Raw genomic sequence first — 20,257 nt, forward strand, 5'->3', positions numbered from 1 at the left:
CTTATCGTTGGGAAAGGTAGGCCAAGCGGCCTTTACTTATCATTGGGAAAGGTAGGCCAAACGACCTTTACTCATCATTGGGAAAGGTAGGCCAAACGGTCTTTACTTATCATTGGGAAAGGTAGGCCAAACGGCCTTTACTCATCATTGGGAAAGGTAGGCCAAACGACCTTTACTCATCATTGGGAAAGGTAGGGCCAAACGGCCTTTACTCATCATTGGGAAAGGTAGGCCAAACGACCTTTACTCATCATTGGGAAAGGTAGGCCAAACGGCCTTTAATCATCATTGGGAAAGGTAGGCCAAACGGTCTTTGCTCATCATTGGGAAAGGTAGGCCAAAACGGCCTTTACTTATCATTGGGAAAGGTAGGCCAAACGGCCTTTACTTATCATTGGGAAAGGTAGGCCAAACGGCCTTTACTCATCATTGGGAAAGGTAGGCCAAACGGCCTTTACTCATCATTGGGAAAGGTAGGCCAAAAGGCCTTTACTTATTTACTTATCATTGGGAAAGGTAGGCCAAAAGGCCTCTACTCATCAGTGGGAAAGGTAGGCCAAACAGCCTTTACTCATCATTGGGAAAGTTAGGCCAAACCGGTCTTTACTTATTCATGGGAAAAGGTAGGCCAAACCGGTCTTTACTTATCATTGGGAAAGGTAGGCGCAAACGGCCTTTACTCATCAGTGGGAAAGGTAGGCCAAACGGTCTTTACTCATCATTGGGAAAGGTAGGTCAAGAAGGCCTTGACTCATCATTGGGAAAGGTAGGCCAAATGGTCTTTACCTTATCGAATTGGGAAAGGTAGGCCAAACGGCCTTTAACTCATCATTGGGGAAAGGTAGGCGCAAACGGCCTTTACTCATCATTGGGAAAGGTAGGCCAAACGGCTTTACTCATCTTTGGGAAAGGTAGGCCAAACGGCCTTTACTTATCATTGGGAAAGGTAGGCCAAACGGCCTTCTCATCATTGGGAAAGGTAGGCCAAACGGCCTTTACTTATCATTGGGAAAGGTAGGCCAAACGGCCTTTACTTATCATTGGGAAAGGTAGGCCAAACGGCCTTTACTAATCATTGGGAAAGGTAGGCCAAACGGCCTTTACTCATCATTGGGAAAGGTAGGCCAAACGGCCTTTACTCATCATTGGGAAAGGTAGGCCAAACGGCCTTTACTCATCATTGGGAAAGGTAGGCCAAACGGCCTTTACTTATCATTGGGAAAGGTAGGCCAAGCGGCCTTTACTTATCATTGGGAAAGGTAGGCCAAACGACCTTTACTCATCATTGGGAAAGGTAGGCCAAACGGTCTTTACTCATCTTTGGGAAAGGTAGGCCAAACGGCCTTTACTTATCATTGGGAAAGGTAGGCCAAACGGCCTTTACTCATCATTGGGAAAGGTAGGCCAAAAGGCCTTTACTTATCATTGGGAAAGGTAGGCCAAAAGGCCTCTACTCATCATTGGGAAAGGTAGGCCAAACGGCCTTTACTCATCATTGGGAAAGGTAGGCCAAACGGCCTTTACTCATCATTGGGAAAGGTAGGCCAAACGGCCTTTACTCATCATTGGGAAAGGTAGGCCAAACGGCCTTTACTTATCATTGGGAAAGGTAGGCCAAGCGGCCTTTAACTTATCATTGGAAAGGTAGGCCAAACGACCTTTACTCATCATTGGGAAAGGTAGCCAAACGGTCTTTACTCATCTTTTGGAAAGGTAGGCCAAACGGCCTTTACTTATCATTGGGAAAGGTAGGCCAAACGGCCTTTACTCATCATTGGGAAAGGTAGGCCAAAGGCCTTTACTTATCATTGGGAAAGGTAGGCCAAAAGGCCTCTACTCAATCATTGGGAAAGGTAGGCCAAACAGCCTTTACTCATCATTGGGAAAGTTAGGCCAAACGGTCTTTACTTATCACTGGGAAAGGTAGGCCAAACAGCCTTTACTCATCATTGGGAAAGTTAGGCCAAACGGCCTTTACTAATCATTGGGAAAGGTAGGCCAAACGGCCTTTACTCATCATTGGAAAGGTAGGCCAAACGGCCTTTACTTATCATTGGGAAAGGTAGGCCAAACGGCCTTTACTCATCATTGGGAAAGGTAGGCCAAACGGCCTTTTACTTATCATTGGAAAGGTAGGCCAAGCGGCCTTTACTTATCATTGGGAAAGGTAGGCCAAACGACCTTTACTCATCATTGGAAAGGTAGGCCAAACGGTCTTTACTCATCTTTGGGAAAGGTAGGCCAAACGGCCTTTACTTATCATTGGGAAAGTAGGCCAAACGGCCTTTACTTATCATTGGGAAAGGTAGGCCAAACGGCCTTTACTTATCATTGGGAAAGGTAGGCCAAAAGGCCTCTACTCATCATTGGGAAAGGTAGGCCAAACAGCCTTTACTCATCATTGGGAAAGTTAGGCCAAACGGTCTTTACTATCATTGGGAAGGTAGGCCAAACGGTCTTTACTTATCATTGGGAAAGGTAGGCCAAACGGCCTTTACTCATCATTGGGAAAGGTAGGCCAAACGGCCTTTACTCATCATTGGGAAAGGTAGGCTCAAACGGTCCTTTACTCATCATTGGGAAAGGTAGGCCAAACTGGCCTTTACTCATCATTGGGAAAGGTAGGCCAAACGGTCTTTACTCATCATTGGGAAAGGTAGGCCAAACGGCCTTTACTCATCATTGGGAAAGGTAGGCCAAACGGTCTTTACTCATCATTTGGGAAAGGTAGGCCAAACGGTCTTTACTCATCATTGGGAAAGGTAGGCCAAACGGTCCTTTACTTATCATTGGGAAAGGTAGGCCAAACGGTCTTTACTCATCATTTGGAAAGGTAGGCCAAACGACCTTTACTCATCATTGGGAAAGGTAAGGCCAAACGGTCTTTACTTATCATTGGGAAAGGTAGGCCAAACGGCCTTTACTCATCATTGGGAAAGGTAGGCCAAACGGCCTTTACTCATCATTGGGAAAGGTAGGCCAAACGGTCTTTACTCATCATTGGGAAAGGTAAGCCAAACGGCCTTTACTCATCATTGGGAAAGGTAGGCCAAACGGTCTTTACTCATCATTGGGAAAGGTAGGCCAAACGGTCTTTACTCATCATTGGGAAAGGTAGGCCAAACGGTCTTTACTCATCATTGGGAAAGGTAGGCCAAACGGTCTTTACTCATCATTGGGAAAGGTAGGCCAAACGGTCTTTACTCATCATTGGGAAAGGTAGGCCAAACGACCTTACTCATCATTGGGAAAGGTAGCCTTTACTCATCATTGGAAAGGTAGGCCAAACGACCTTTACTCATCATTGGGAAAGGTAGGCCAAACGGTCTTTACTTATCATTGGGAAAGGTAGGCCAAACGGCCTTTACTCATCATTGGGAAAGGTAGGCCAAACGGCCTTTACTCATCATTGGGAAAGGTAGGCCAAACGGTCTTTACTCATCATTGGGAAAGGTAATCCAAACGGCCTTTACTCATCATTGGGAAAGGTAGGCCAAACGGTCTTTACTCATCATTGGGAAAGGTAGGCCAAACGGTCTTTACTCATCATTGGGAAAGGTAGGCCAAACGACTTTTACTCATCATTGGGAAAGGTAGGCCAAACGGCCTTTACTCATCATTGGGAAAGGTAGGCCAAACGGCCTTTACTCATCATTGGGAAAGGTAGGCCAAACGACCTTTACTCATCATTGGGAAAGGTAGGCCAAACGGCCTTTACTCATCATTGGGAAAGGTAGGCCAAACGGCCTTTACTCATCATTGGGAAAGGTAGGCCAAACGGTCTTTACTTATCATTGGGAAAGGTAGGCCAAGCGGCCTTTACTTATCATTGGGAAAGGTAGGCCAAACGACCTTTACTCATCATTGGGAAAGGTAGGCCAAACGGTCTTTACTTATCATTGGGAAAGGTAGGCCAAACGGCCTTTACTCATCATTGGGAAAGGTAGGCCAAACGACCTTTACTCATCATTGGGAAAGGTAGGCCAAACGGCCTTTACTCATCATTGGGAAAGGTAGGCCAAACGACCTTTACTCATCATTGGGAAAGGTAGGCCAAACGGCCTTTACTTATCATTGGGAAAGGTAGGCCAAGCGGCCTTTACTTATCATTGGGAAAGGTAGGCCAAACGACCTTTACTCATCATTGGGAAAGGTAGGCCAAACGGTCTTTACTTATCATTGGGAAAGGTAGGCCAAACGGCCTTTACTCATCATTGGGAAAGGTAGGCCAAATGACCTTTACTCATCATTGGGAAAGGTAGGCCAAACGGCCTTTACTCATCATTGGGAAAGGTAGGCCAAACGGCCTTTACTCATCATTGGGAAAGGTAGGCCAAACGGCCTTTACTTATCATTGGGAAAGGTAGGCCAAGCGGCCTTTACTTATCATTGGGAAAGGTAGGCCAAACGACCTTTACTCATCATTGGGAAAGGTAGGCCAAACGGTCTTTACTTATCATTGGGAAAGGTAGGCCAAACGGCCTTTACTCATCATTGGGAAAGGTAGGCCAAACGGCCTTTACTCATCATTGGGAAAGGTAGGCCAAACGGTCTTTACTCATCATTGGGAAAGGTAAGCCAAACGGCCTTTACTCATCATTGGGAAAGGTAGGCCAAACGGTCTTTACTCATCATTGGGAAAGGTAGGCCAAACGGTCTTTACTCATCATTGGGAAAGGTAGGCCAAACGGTCTTTACTCATCATTGGGAAAGGTAGGCCAAACGGTCTTTACTTATCATTGGGAAAGGTAGGCCAAACGGTCTTTACTCATCATTGGGAAAGGTAGGCCAAACGGTCTTTACTCATCATTGGGAAAGGTAGGCCAAATGGTCTTTACTCATCATTGGGAAAAGTAGGCCAAATGGTCTTTACTCATCATTGGGAAAAGTAGGCCAAGCGGCCTTTACTTATCATTGGGAAAGGTAGGCCAAACGGACTTTACTCATCATTGGGAAAGGTAGGCCAAACGGTCTTTACTTATCATTGGGAAAGGTAGGCCAAACGGCCTTTACTCATCATTGGGAAAGGTAGGCCAAACGGCCTTTACTCATCATTGGGAAAGGTAGGCCAAACGGCCTTTACTTATCATTGGGAAAGGTAGGCCAAACGACCTTTACTCATCATTGGGAAAGGTAGGCCAAACGACCTTTACTCATCATTGGGAAAGGTAGGCCAAACGGCCTTTACTCATCATTGGGAAAGGTAGGCCAAACGACCTTTACTCATCATTGGGAAAGGTAGGCCAAACGGCCTTTACTCATCATTGGGAAAGGTAGGCCAAACGGCCTTTACTCATCATTGGGAAAGGTAGGCCAAACGGCCTTTACTCATCATTGGGAAAGGTAGGCCAAACGGCCTTTACTTATCATTGGGAAAGGTAGGCCAAACGACCTTTACTCATCATTGGGAAAGGTAGGCCAAACGACCTTTACTCATCATTGGGAAAGGTAGGCCAAACGGCCTTTACTCATCATTGGGAAAGGTAGGCCAAACGACCTTTACTCATCATTGGGAAAGGTAGGCCAAACGGCCTTTACTCATCATTGGGAAAGGTAGGCCAAACGGCCTTTACTCATCATTGGGAAAGGTAGGCCAAAAGGCCTTTACTTATCATTGGGAAAGGTAGGCCAAGCGGCCTTTACTTATCATTGGGAAAGGTAGGCCAAAAGGCCTTTACTTATCATTGGGAAAGGAAGGCCAAAAGGCCTCTACTCATCATTGGGAAAGGTAGGCCAAACGGTCTTTACTCATCATTGGGAAAGGTAGGCCAAACGGTCTTTACTTATCATTGGGAAAGGTAGGCCAAACGGCCTTTACTCATCATTGGGAAAGGTAGGCCAAACGACCTTTACTCATCATTGGGAAAGGTAGGCCAAATGGTCTTTACTCATCATTGGGAAAAGTAGGCCAAATGGTCTTTACTCATCATTGGGAAAAGTAGGCCAAGCGGCCTTTACTTATCATTGGGAAAGGTAGGCCAAACGGTCTTTACTTATCATTGGGAAAGGTAGGCCAAACGGCCTTTACTCATCATTGGGAAAGGTAGGCCAAACGGTCTTTACTCATCATTGGGAAAGGTAGGTCAAACGGCCTTTACTCATCATTGGGAAAGGTAGGCCAAATGGTCTTTACTTATCATTGGGAAAGGTAGGCCAAACGGCCTTTACTCATCATTGGGAAAGGTAGGCCAAACGGCCTTTACTCATCATTGGGAAAGGTAGGCCAAACGGTCTTTACTCATCTTTGGGAAAGGTAGGCCAAACGGCCTTTACTTATCATTGGGAAAGGTAGGCCAAACGGCCTTTACTTATCATTGGGAAAGGTAGGCCAAGCGGCCTTTACTTATCATTGGGAAAGGTAGGCCAAACGGTCTTTACTTATCATTGGGAAAGGTAGGCCAAACGGCCTTTACTCATCATTGGGAAAGGTAGGCCAAACGACCTTTACTCATCATTGGGAAAGGTAGGCCAAACGGCCTTTACTCATCATTGGGAAAGGTAGGCCAAACGACCTTTACTCATCATTGGGAAAGGTAGGCCAAACGACCTTTAATCATCATTGGGAAAGGTAGGCCAAACGGCCTTTACTTATCATTGGGAAAGGTAGGCCAAACGGCCTTTACTCATCATTGGGAAAGGTAGGCCAAACGGCCTTTACTCATCATTGGGAAAGGTAGGCCAAACGACCTTTACTCATCATTGGGAAAGGTAGGCCAAAAGGCCTTTACTCATCATTGGGAAAGGTAGGCCAAACGGTCTTTACTCATCATTGGGAAAGGTAGGTCAAACGGCCTTTACTCATCATTGGGAAAGGTAGGCCAAACGGTCTTTACTCATCATTGGGAAAGGTAGGCCAAACGGCCTTTACTCATCATTGGGAAAGGTAGGCCAAACGGCCTTTACTCATCATTGGGAAAGGTAGGCCAAACGGTCTTTACTCATCTTTGGGAAAGGTAGGCCAAACGGTCTTTACTCATCATTGGGAAAGTTAGGTCAAACGGCCTTTACTCATCATTGGGAAAGGTAGGCCAAATGGTCTTTACTTATCATTGGGAAAGGTAGGCCAAACGGCCTTTACTCATCATTGGGAAAGGTAGGCCAAACGACCTTTACTCATCATTGGGAAAGGTAGGCCAAACGGCCTTTACTCATCATTGGGAAAGGTAGGCCAAACGACCTTTACTCATCATTGGGAAAGGTAGGCCAAACGGCCTTTAATCATCATTGGGAAAGGTAGGCCAAACGGCCTTTACTCATCATTGGGAAAGGTAGGCCAAACGGCCTTTACTCATCATTGGGAAAGGTAGGCCAAACGGCCTTTACTCATCTTTGGGAAAGGTAGGCCAAACGGCCTTTACTCATCATTGGGAAAGGTAGGCCAAAAGGCCTTTACTTATCATTGGGAAAGGTAAGCCAAGCGGCCTTTACTTATCATTGGGAAAGGTAGGCCAAAAGGCCTTTACTTATCATTGGGAAAGGTAGGCCAAAAGGCCTCTACTCATCATTGGGAAAGGTAGGCCAAACGGCCTTTACTCATCATTGGGAAAGGTAGGCCAAACGGTCTTTACTCATCTTTGGGAAAGGTAGGCCAAACGACCTTTACTTATCATTGGGAAAGGTAGGCCAAACGGCCTTTACTCATCATTGGGAAAGGTAGGCCAAACGGCCTTTACTTATCATTGGGAAAGGTAGGCCAAGCGGCCTTTACTTATCATTGGGAAAGGTAGGCCAAACGACCTTTACTCATCATTGGGAAAGGTAGGCCAAACGGTCTTTACTTATCATTGGGAAAGGTAGGCCAAACGGCCTTTACTCATCATTGGGAAAGGTAGGCCAAACGGCCTTTACTCATCATTGGGAAAGGTAGGCCAAACGACCTTTACTCATCATTGGGAAAGGTAGGCCAAACGGCCTTTACTCATCATTGGGAAAGGTAGGCCAAACGACCTTTACTCATCATTGGGAAAGGTAGGCCAAACGGCCTTTAATCATCATTGGGAAAGGTATGCCAAACGGCCTTTACTTATCATTGGGAAAGGTAGGCCAAACGGCCTTTACTTATCATTGGGAAAGGTAGGCCAAGCGGCCTTTACTTATCATTGGGAAAGGTAGGCCAAAAGGCCTTTACTTATCATTGGGAAAGGTAGGCCAAAAGGCCTCTACTCATCATTGGGAAAGGTAGGCCAAACGGCCTTTACTCATCATTGGGAAAGTTAGGCCAAACGGTCTTTACTTATCATTGGGAAAGGTAGGCCAAACGGTCTTTACTTATCATTGGGAAAGGTAGGCCAAACGGCCTTTACTCATCATTGGGAAAGGTAGGCCAAACGGTCTTTACTCATCATTGGGAAAGGTAGGTCAAACGGCCTTTACTCATCATTGGGAAAGGTAGGCCAAATGGTCTTTACTTATCATTGGGAAAGGTAGGCCAAACGGCCTTTACTCATCATTGGGAAAGGTAGGCCAAACGGCCTTTACTCATCATTGGGAAAGGTAGGCCAAACGGTCTTTACTCATCTTTGGGAAAGGTAGGCCAAACGGCCTTTACTTATCATTGGGAAAGGTAGGCCAAACGGCCTTTACTTATCATTGGGAAAGGTAGGCCAAACGGCCTTTACTTATCATTGGGAAAGGTAGGCCAAACGGCCTTTACTTATCATTGGGAAAGGTAGGCCAAACGGCCTTTACTTATCATTGGGAAAGGTAGGCCAAACGGCCTTTACTTATCATTGGGAAAGGTAGACAAAGCGGCCTTTACTTATCATTGGGAAAGGTAGGCCAAACGACCTTTACTCATCATTGGGAAAGGTAGGCCAAACGGTCTTTACTCATCATTGGGAAAGGTAGGCCAAACGGCCTTTACTCATCATTGGGAAAGGTAGGCCAAACGGCCTTTACTCATCATTGGGAAAGGTAGGCCAAACGGCCTTTACTCATCATTGGGAAAGGTAGGCCAAACGGTCTTTACTCATCATTGGGAAAGGTAGGCCAAACGGTCTTTACTCATCATTGGGAAAGGTAGGCCAAACGGTCTTTACTCATCATTGGGAAAGGTAGGCCAAACGGTCTTTACTTATCATTGGGAAAGGTAGGCCAAACGGTCTTTACTCATCATTTGGAAAGGTAGGCCAAACGACCTTTACTCATCATTGGGAAAGGTAGGCCAAATGGTCTTTACTCATCATTGGGAAAAGTAGGCCAAATGGTCTTTACTCATCATTGGGAAAAGTAGGCCAAGCGGCCTTTACTTATCATTGGGAAAGGTAGGCCAAACGGACTTTACTCATCATTGGGAAAGGTAGGCCAAACGGCCTTTACTCATCATTGGGAAAGGTAGGCCAAACGGCCTTTACTCATCATTGGGAAAGGTAGGCCAAACGGCCTTTACTCATCATTGGGAAAGGTAGGCCAAACGGCCTTTACTCATCATTGGGAAAGGTAGGCCAAGCGGCCTTTACTCATCATTGGGAAAGGTAGGATGTGTTCTGGACACATCCTTTCTGTGCTCCAGCAATTTAAGAACAGATGCCTCCTTCCATCAGCCGTATGCACCTTGTTCAGTATCTGTCACTTTACAGTACTGTAGTTCATGATCTGGTTCTACTTACTTTATGACATTCCTCCTCGTTCTTATAGGCTGGAGCAGGCTTAGTCTCAAAATAAGACCGGTTTAAAATAGTTTTAGCCTGTTAAAGCAGGGTTTCCCAAACCTTTCTTTTTCAAGGTGAAGGGGGAGGTTCGGACAGAGCTAAAGGACGTCCATTTTTTTAGCACTGATCACAGACGTGGTCAAGTGTAAATATGACTTCTTACATGAGCCTGACAGTGCATCTCACGAAAGACTGAACACTATCTCAGGCTAACATAGTTTGGAAAGCAATTGGCTATTGCTTCAAAGAGAAGACAATGAAAAGACTAATCTGTCTTTTAGTTATCAAAATTCTCAACTTAATTGAGCGAACAGTATTTTTGCCATTGGTGAGTGTGCATATTCACTTTCTTTATTCCTGGGTCAGTGCCGCTTTAAAGCATATTGAAAAAGATTCTGCTAATCTCTATAGTCATATAAAGTGTAGTAGAATTGCATGATAAAAAATATTTTAACAAGGGGGGGAAAAAATCCTGTAAAGAGAAACATATCTGACATAGCCTAGCCTAGGCTTAGTCCACCACACGCTGCATTGAACAGACGTTATTTTGCGAACAGTGATTGAGTTATCCTGTTAGGCGGGCTGTCCCGATATCGGTACACCTCTGACAACATCCAGCTCAAGTGCAGGGCGCGAAATTCAAAATCTATTTTTTTTAAATATTTAACTTTCACACATTAACAAGTCCAATACAGCATTTGAAAGATAAACATCTTGTCAATCCAGCCAACATGTCCGATTTTTTAAATGTTTTACAGAGAAAACACCACATATATTTATGTTAGCTCACCACCAAATAAAAAAGAGGACAGACATTTTTCACAGCACAAGTAGGATGAAGTAGCATGCACAAGCCAACCTAACTAACCTAAAACCAACCTAAATAACCTAGAAAAAACTACATCAGATGACAGTCCTATAACATGTTACACAATAAATCTATGTTTTGTTCAAAAAAATTGCATATTTTAGCTATAAATCAGTTTTACATTACTGCTACCATCAAAGCTACAGTCAGAAATCGCACGGGAGTAGCCAGAGAAAATACAGACACCAACGTCAACTACTAATTACACATCAGAAAACATTTCAGAGAAATATATGGTGGATAGCTAATGAAAGACAAAGATCTTGTGAATAAAGCCAATATTTCAGATTTTTAAAATGTTTTACAGCGAAAACACCACATATATTTATGTTAGCTCACCACCAAATACAAAAGACAGACAGACATTTTTCACAGCAACGGTAGCATGCAAGTAGCATGCACAAAGCTAACCAAACTAACCTAGAACCAACCTAAATAACCTAGAAAAAACTCCCTCAGATGACAGTCCTATAACATGTTACACAATAAATCTATGTTTTGTTCGAAGAATTTGCATATTTTAGCTATAAATCAGTTTTACATTACTTTAATTTTGGGAATCCTGTAGAAAGGAGATCGCGTCTCTTCCCTCCACGACCTCCGGGAAACCTTGAAGTCTCAAATTCGAGTGCCTTTGGAAATGTTCATAATAATCAAATTTCTCCTCGAGTTTAGCGATGGGAGTCTTCCAACTTCTTGTATTTTTGGTCCACTTCCTCACGGACGTCCAGGATGGCAGCCTGGTGGTCAGCATGGTCTTTTTCTAACTTTGTCACTCGTCCATTTGTGACTTTATGGTCTTCGTGGAGTTTATCGACCAGTACATCAATTTTGCTGAGGGGTTCAGAAAGTGTCTCTTGGATTTATTTTTGTTATACCCTTGTCCATCTCCATTCTGAACCATGCTGGTGCTTCTTCCCGAGCTAGCATCCGCCGAGGCCGATGAAGGGCTGTCAGAGAGGGGCATTTTTCCATGCCTCGTCTGAGGCTTTGACATATTTGGCATATTTTGTTTTGGCGATACAATAAATGTTTTAACTTCCAACGCACTATTAACGAACAGTTTAACAATGTCAAAATGCCTTAAAACTGTTTGAAAGTTCGAGGACACTACGCAGATGCGTCTTGTTAGATCTTCGCCATTGGCGGAAGTCTCTCTCATATCATCATTCTTAACAGTCATCGTCCAACAAGTCTTCTACTGTTGTTCTTCTCCATTTCATGCACAACACATTGGAGGGACACTTCACATATGTAGTGGGTGTACTTTCCATGTTACAGTATTTCCTTTATAACATTTATAATGACTACATAACTAACAACACAACATTAGTGTTCTTTAGATCACCTCTGACCATTCCCCACGTTTTATGTTAGATATATTATTCCAGTAGTTGCTTCTGAACGTGTTAGAATTTCGTCGGGAAAAAGTATTCTTGAAACAAAGCAAAAGGGCGTCAGTTGTTAACCTCCACCAGTTCCCTCCTCCCCCCTCTGCGGGTGAGAGGGGGCGGCAGCGTAGCCTAGTGGTTAGAGCGTTGGACTAGTAACCGAAAGGTTGCAAGATCGAATCCCCGAGCTGACAAGGTACAAATCTGTCGTTCTGCCCCTGAACAAGGCAGTTAACCTACTGTTCCTAGGCCGTCAATGAAACGAAGAATTTGTTCTTAACTGACTTGCCTAGTTAAATAAAGGTTAAAAAAAGAAGGGATCTTGTTGAAGTCATTCATTGCAAACCTGATCTGACCTATTTGGATCCTCACAGGACAGTCTGTAATCCCGACATATTTCAAGCTGACTACCATTGTCCGTGTTCCCAAGAACTCCAAGGTAACCTGTCTGTAGCACTCACATCTGTGCTTTGAAAGTCTGGTCATGACCACATCAACACAATCATCCCAGACACCCTGTACCCACTCCAATTTGCATATCTCCCCAACAGATCCACAGATGAAGCAATCTCAATTAAGAGGGGAAATAACTATGTGAGAATGCTGTTCATAGACTACAGCCCAGCGTTCAACACCATAGTCCGCTCCAAGCTCAGGACCTTGGGACTGAAGACCTCCTTCTGCAACTGGATGCTGGACTTTCTGACGGGCCGGCCCCAGGTGGTGAGGATAGGCAAGAACACCTCTGCCACACTGACCTTCAACACGGGAGGCCCTCAGGGATGCGTGCTTAGTCCCCTCTTGTACTCCCTGTTCACCCATGACTGTGTGGCCACACACGACTCCAACACCATCATCAAGTTTGCTGACGACACAAAGGCGATGAGAGGTCAGAGACTTGGCATTGTGGTGCGAGGACAACCTCTCCCTCAATGTCAGTAAGACCAAGGAGCTGATCGTGGACTATAGGAGCAAGAGGGGAGAGCACGTTCCCATCCATATCAACAGGGCTGTTAAAGGGTCTTGCTCTGACCCTACCCACAATCACTAGACTGTATACAAACCATATGCACACACACACACTACATTCACACTCCCACACAAAACCCACACACACACAAACCGACACAACCCAAACACACATGCGTACACATTACACACTCTCACAAACAAACACACACCTTGACACTCATTTGCTGCTGCTGCTCTGTTCTTTATTTTGCTCTTATTATTATCTATCCTGATGCCTAGTCACTTTACCCTGCCTTGTACATATCTACCTCAAATACCTCGTACCCCTGCACACTGATCTGGAACTGGAACTCCTTGTATATAGCTTTATTCTTGGGTATTTTATTACACTGTTACAATATATACAGTACCAGTCAAAAGTTTGGACACACCTACTCATTCCAGGGTTTCTTTATTTTATTTTTTACAATTTTCTACATTGTAGAACATCAAAAGTATGAAATACCACATAAGGAATCCTGTAGTAACCAAAAAAATCTAAATATATTTTATATTTGAGATTCTTCAAAGTAGCCACCCTTTGCCTTGATGACAGCTTTGCACACTCTTGGCATTCTCTCAATCAGCTTCATGAGGTACTCACCTGGAATGCATTTCAATTAACAGGTGTGCCTTGTTCAAAGTTAATTTGTGGAATTTATTTCCTTAGTGCGTTTGAGCCAATCACTTGTTTTGTGACAAGGTAGGGGTGGTATACAGAAGATAGCCCTATTTGGTAAAATACCAAGTCCATATTATGGCAAGAACAGCTCAAATAAGCAAAGAGAAACGAAAGTCTAATATTATTTTAAGACATGAAGTTCAGTCAATCAGGAAAATTTCAAAAACTTTGAAAGTTTCTTCAAGTGCAGTCACAAAATCCATCAAGCGCTAGACCCAGAGTTACCTCTGCTCTAAAGTTCAAGTAACAGACACATCTCAACATCAACTGTTCAGAGGAGACAGCGTGAATTAGGCCTTCATGGTCAAATTTCTGCAAAGAAACCACTACTAAAGTACACCAATAAGAAGAAGAGACTTGCTTGGGCCAAGAAACACGAGCAATGGACATTAGACCGCTGGAAATCTGTCCTTTTGGAAAAGCAATCCAGATGAAGCTGGTCGAGAGAATGCCGAGTGTGTGCAAAGTTGTCAACAAGGTAAAGGGTGGCTAAATATAAATAAAATATATATTGATATGTTTAACATTTTTTTTGGGTACTACATGATTCCATATGTGTTATTTCATAGTTTTGAGTTCTTCACTATTATTTTACAATGTAGAAAATAGTCAAAATAAAGAAAAACCTTTGAATGAGTAGGTGTGTCCAAACTTTTGATCGGTACTGTATGTATACATATATTCTATAGTTTTGTACTCTGCATCGTTGGGGTGGTCTCGTAAGCAAGCATTTCACAGTGAAGAGTTGATTTGAGAGGGAAAGACAAAGCGCGAGGGAGTCCAAATGTATTCTGACCTAGTCTTTAGTATGAAACCATTTTTATTGAGACGAGTACAAAACATTAAAGGAACACTTGTCTCCATGTCTCGTCCGTACCTGGTAGGAGTACTCGGGTGGGGGTCCCGCAAAGTTCATCCCAATGGCTGAGGGAGGACGGTCATTCTTTTCCAGAGAATCTACCAATTTTCCTTCCTGAGGAAATTGCAAGAAATTTCCGAGCTTCCCATTCAAACCGAAAGTGCTATTTAGAAGCATATGTTTTATTTAACCAGGTAAGTTGACTGAGAACACATTCTCATTTACAGCAATGACCTGGGGAATAGTTACAGGGGAGAGGGGAGTGAATGAGCCAATAGTAAGCTTGGGATGATTAGATGACCGTGATGGTATGAGGGCCAGATCGGGAATTTAGCCAGGACACCAGGGTTAACACCCCTACTCTAACAATAAGTGCCATGGGATCTTTAGTGACCACAGAGAGTCAGGACACATGTTTAACGTCCCACCCGAAAGACAGCACCTGTCCCCAATCACTGCCCTGGGATATTATTTTAGACCAGAGGAAAGAGTGACTCCTACTGGCCCTCCAACACCACTTCCAGCAGCAACTGGTCTCCAATCTAGGGACTGACCATTACCAACCCTGCTTAGCTTCAGAAGCAAGCCAGCTGTGGGATGCAGGGTGTTAAGCAGCAAATAAAATCCAACATGATTATACCACTCTACATGGAGAAATACACTAATGGGTTCTTGTATTTGTTGCATATTAACCAACTCAAAGCCACCACACTATTTCATTAATGTAGCCTAGTTTTAACAGGTCTATGAGCCACTGTTGGCCGACGGGTCAAATGAGGTTATTACAGTAGCCTACCCTTCACTGAAAGATGCATTTCGGTCCTTTCCTCTCCCCTTGCACCTGGCTATCAAGGGAATTTGGGAAGGTTGTGGCTGTTTAAACTTCGGTTATTGTGATGATTTTGTCAGAGGAAACAAATCTGAATCTCCTATAATGTAACAGTTACGCTGTAGCGGAGATTCAGCCCACTGGATAGCGCCGCAGTTGATCAATTGCACGTGAATCTAAACCCGCAGTTTATCATGTGCCATTCTAAGGTAGGCTATATTTACATCAAATCTTCTCAATCCTACCTATTGCATCTGTTCTCCAGCAATAAAGTAAATGATCAAGTTAATATTCATTTAGTCACAGCATCAACTAAACGTGAGCCTACACAAACGTGGACTACAGAATCAAATTAAATAAACTTGTCAAGACCCTGCCATTCTTCTCCGTTATTACTTCTATTCAAGACAAAATACCCCCAGTTCTCGCATTATTTTACAGACTTGGTCAGAAAGGGTAACTGATTCTCGAGACCCAGACAAACAAATGTAGAATAACATTCAATACACAAACTTAGGCTACATAAAATAACCTGGAAGGCCTACCCTGTAGCAAACAAAATAATTTGCATAGGCCATAACGGTTTAACTTGCTTCAAAACACGCTGAATTTATTTATTTATTTCACCTTTATTTAACCAGGTAGGCTAGTTGAGAACAAGTTCTCATTTACAACTGCGACCTGGCCAAGAGAAAGCATAGCAGTGTGAACAGACAACAACACAGAGTTACACATGGAGTAAACAATAAACAAGTCAATAACACAGTAGGGGGAAAAAATGAGTCTATATACATTGTGTGCAAAAGGCATGAGGAGGTAGGCAATAAATAGGCCATAGGAGCGAATAATTACAATTTAGCAGATTAACACTGGAGTGATAAATCATCAGATGATCATGTGCAAGTAGAGATACTGGTGTGCAAAAGAGCAGAAAAGTAAATAAATAAAAACAGTAAGGGGATGAGGTAGGTAAATTGGGTGGGCTGTTTACAGATGGACTATGTACAGCTGCAGCGATCGGTTAGCTGCTCAGATAGCAGATGTTTAAAGTTGGTGAGGGAAATAAAAGTCTCCAGTTTCAGCGATTTTTGCAATTCGTTCCAGTCACAGGCAGCAGAGAACTGGAAGGAAAGGCGGCCAAATGAGGTGTTGGCTTTTGGGATGATCAGTGAGTGCGTGCTACGGGTGGGTGTTGTTATCGTGACCAGTGAACTGAGATAAGGCGGAGCTTTACCTAGCATGGACTTATAGATGACCTGGAGCCAGCGGGTCTGGCGACGAATATGTAGCGAGGGCCAGCCGACTAAAGCATACAGGTCGCAGTGGTGGGTGGTATAAGGTGTTTTAGTAACAAAACGGATGGCACTATAATAAACTGTATCTAGTTTGCTGAGTAGAGTATTGGAAGCTATTTTGTAGATGACATTGCCGAAGTCGAGGATCGGTAGGATAGTCAGTTTTACTAGGGTAAGTTTGGCGGCGTGAGTGAAGGAGGCTTTGTTGCGAAATAGAAAGCCGATTCTTGATTTGATTTTGGATTGGAGATGTTTAATATGAGTCTGGAAGGAGAGTTTACAGTCTAGCCAGACACCTAGGTATTTATAGATGTCCACATATTCTAGGTCTGAACCGTCCAGGGTGGTGATGCTAGTCGGGCGGGCGGGTGCAGGCAGCGAACGGTTGAAAAGCATGCATTTGGTTTTACTAGCATTTAAGAGCAGTTGGAGGCCACGGAAGGTGTGGTGTATGGCATTGAAGCTCGTTTGGAGGTTAGATAGCACAGTGTCCAAGGAAGGGCCAGAAGTATACAGAATGGTGTCATCTGCGTAGAGGTGGATCAGGGAATCGCCCGCAGCAAGAGCAACATCATTGATATATACAGAGAAAAGAGTCAGCCTGAGAATTGAACCCTGTGGTACCCCCAAAGAGACTGCCAGAGGACCAGACAACATGCCCTCCGATTTGACACACTGAGCTCTGTCTGCAAAGTAGTTGGTGAACCAGGCAAGGCAGTCATCAGAAAAACCGAGGCTACCGAGTCTGCCGATAAGAATATGGTGATTGACAGTCGAAAGCCTTGGCCAGGTCGATGAAGACGGCTGCACAGTACTGTCTTTTATCGATGGCGGTTATATCGTTTAGTACCTTGAGCGTGGCTGAGGTGCACCCGTGACCGGCTCGGAAACCAGATTGCACAGTGGAGAAGGTACGGTGGAATTCGAGATGGTCAGTGATCTGTTAATTGACTTGGCTTTCGAAGACCTTAGATAGGCAGGGCAGGATGGATATAGGTCTGTAACAGTTTGGGTCCAGGGTGTCTCCCCCTTTGAAGAGGGGGATGACCGCGGCAGCTTTCCAATCCTTGGGGATCTCAGACGATATGAAAGAGATGTGAAACAGGCTGGTAATAGGGGTTGCGACAATGGCGGCGGATAGTTTCAGAAATAGAGGGTCTAGATTGTCAAGCCCAGCTGATTTGTATGGGTCCAGGTTTTGCAGCTCTTTCAGAACATTTGCTATCTGGATTTGGTTGGCATAAATGAGTAAAGCAGTGCCACAGAAATGTTTGAATTACAGCAGATACCTACCGGTAGCTCAAACGTTGGAGCCAATTTTGTTGCTGTATTAACTGCATTTAAAGGTTGCGTGTACGTGCTTTTTGAATTCATGGTGACTAAGTGCGGTTTGCTACGACGCACACCCTGAGCGTTCATCATGCGGCTAGAGAAGGCCTGTATGAACAGACTTCCTCAAGCTTCTCATAGAAATTTACCGGTTCCTTCCAATGGTTTATCCCATGTAAATCGGAGTGGGTGGGAAATCCTGGTCAAACTGTTCCTGCCCTCAAACCCTAGGTTAGCGGCGCTACAAGCAACTCTGGGAGAGCCTGGACCTGATAGCAACCTGCCAGCTAAGACAGGTGAGCTTATTTAAACCTGAAAGTTTGGATTGGCACTGGGATATGAAGACACTGCAAAAACGATGGGCTAATGATACGAGAGCTGGTTTTACATGTAAGCATTCACTAATAGGAAACCAAGTCAGTTACGAGAGAAGACACCCAGCAGAGTCATTTAAATGCAAGTTGACAACCGTGATATTAGTTAGCACTGACACCATTAACCCCAATTCTAGCAGCCTCATATGTACCAACCCTAAACACTCAGTTCCAAAACCATCAAGTTTAAATGAACTAGAACCCATTCCACATCATGTGATGCTACTAGCATAATTTGACCAAATGTAGCTTAAGGCAAATGGTGATTTAAGCACAGGGGTCAAAGTAAACATATTGCTGATGCCAAAGCATGGTTATAATGCAAAATAAATGTTGCCATAACCACAGTTACTCATGTCAGGTCATAGACCTCAACTCCAAGTAGGAACCGTCAAAACAATACTGAGGACACAAGTATTACAGTTAACGTTTAATTGAGCCAAAACAAGAAAATGCAGTTACACACACAACCTGGACTAGAATACCCATGAACTCTTGCATGGACCCCGAGCACCATGTCCCACATCAGATATCCATGTTTGTGGTCAACGGGGGCTGAGATGCAGAAGTCAACAGTTGCTCAATGGCATGGTCAGACTGGCCGGTCGCAGCTTCAGAGGTAGCGTCGTCAGACGGGCCAGTGGCAGCTTCAGAGGTAGCGTCGTCAGACGGGCCAGTGGCAGCTTCAGAGGTAGCGTCGTCAGACGGGCCAGTGGCAGCTTCAGAGGTAGCGTCGTCAGACGGGCCAGTGGCAGCTTCAGAGGTAGCGTCGTCAGACGGGCCAGTGGCAGCTTCAGAGGTAGCGTCGTCAGACGGGCCAGTGGCAGCTTCAGAGGTAGCGTCGTCAGACGGGCCAGTGGCAGCTTCAGAGGTAGCGTCGTCAGACGGGCCAGTGGCAGCTTAAGAGGTAGCGTCGTCAGACGGGCCAGTGGCAGCTTCAGAGGTAGCGTCGTCAGACGGGCCAGTGGCAGCTTCAGAGGTAGCGTCGTCAGACGGGCCAGTGGCAGCTTCAGAGGTAGCGTCGTCAGACGGGCCAGTGGCAGCTTCAGAGGTAGCGTCGTCAGACGGGCCAGTGGCAGCTTCAGAGGTAGCGTCGTCAGACGGGCCAGTGGCAGCTTCAGAGGTAGCGTCGTCAGACGGGCCAGTGGCAGCTTCAGAGGTAGCGTCGTCAGACGGGCCAGTGGCAGCTTCAGAGGTAGCGTCGTCAGAGGACAGGGCATCATTTGCCGGAGAGCTACCATGGTTTGGAGAAGCTTGGGATTCTACTTCATTAGTCTCAAAATACTCTAGAGAGAAAACAAAAAGGAACAGTTGAGTATTCTACAGCAACACAGCTGTTCTACATGGTCTAGGCCAAATTGCCATTCGAATGTTGAGCAACATGAACCCAACACAGATTTAAAAGTATATGTTTCAGGCCGTACCTTCTCTGTCTTGTTTAGCGTCAGACCCTATGGATCGGAGCAAGGCCAGGGCATGCACAATGGAGACGTCATTTGATGACAGCTCTGAAAAACGTAGGTTAAGGTACACAAGCAAAATGACCAAATCAAAGGGTTTGACAACATTATTTAGACAACTGAGTTACTCTATGGTGTTGAATGAGTGTCAAACACAGCAGCACCATAGACACAGTACAAAGCTAGAAGGGTTGTGGAAAGAAACACTTACCTCCAAGTCTCCTCTGCAGAGAGACTTGCTCTTGCTTCTGGGACTTTCCAACAGGGTAACAAGAAACTGAGGAGAATGTGTTGACAGAAGTTGAGTTGACACAAAATAGCTACATATATTAATAATAGCAGATGACCAATGCGGAACAAACAGTCAAATTTTAATCTCCAACTGATAAAGTTGAGCATATTTCCCAAACAAATCCATTCAATCCAAATAAAACATTAGTGAACCAACCTTTCGCAACCCCCACAGTCAACACAAAGAGCAGCAATTCTCTCACACCTCCCATGATCAT

At 44.7% G+C, this 20,257-nt stretch overlaps 1 pseudogene; it reads right to left on the reverse strand.

Moving 5' to 3' along the window:
• LOC120040284 overlaps positions 1-20,257 on the reverse strand; it is a 54,798-nt pseudogene extending 34,541 nt beyond the window's left edge.

Source organism: Salvelinus namaycush, unplaced genomic scaffold (assembly GCF_016432855.1).
Source record: "Salvelinus namaycush isolate Seneca unplaced genomic scaffold, SaNama_1.0 Scaffold34, whole genome shotgun sequence".
In the NCBI taxonomy this organism is placed as follows: Eukaryota; Metazoa; Chordata; class Actinopteri; order Salmoniformes; family Salmonidae; genus Salvelinus; species Salvelinus namaycush.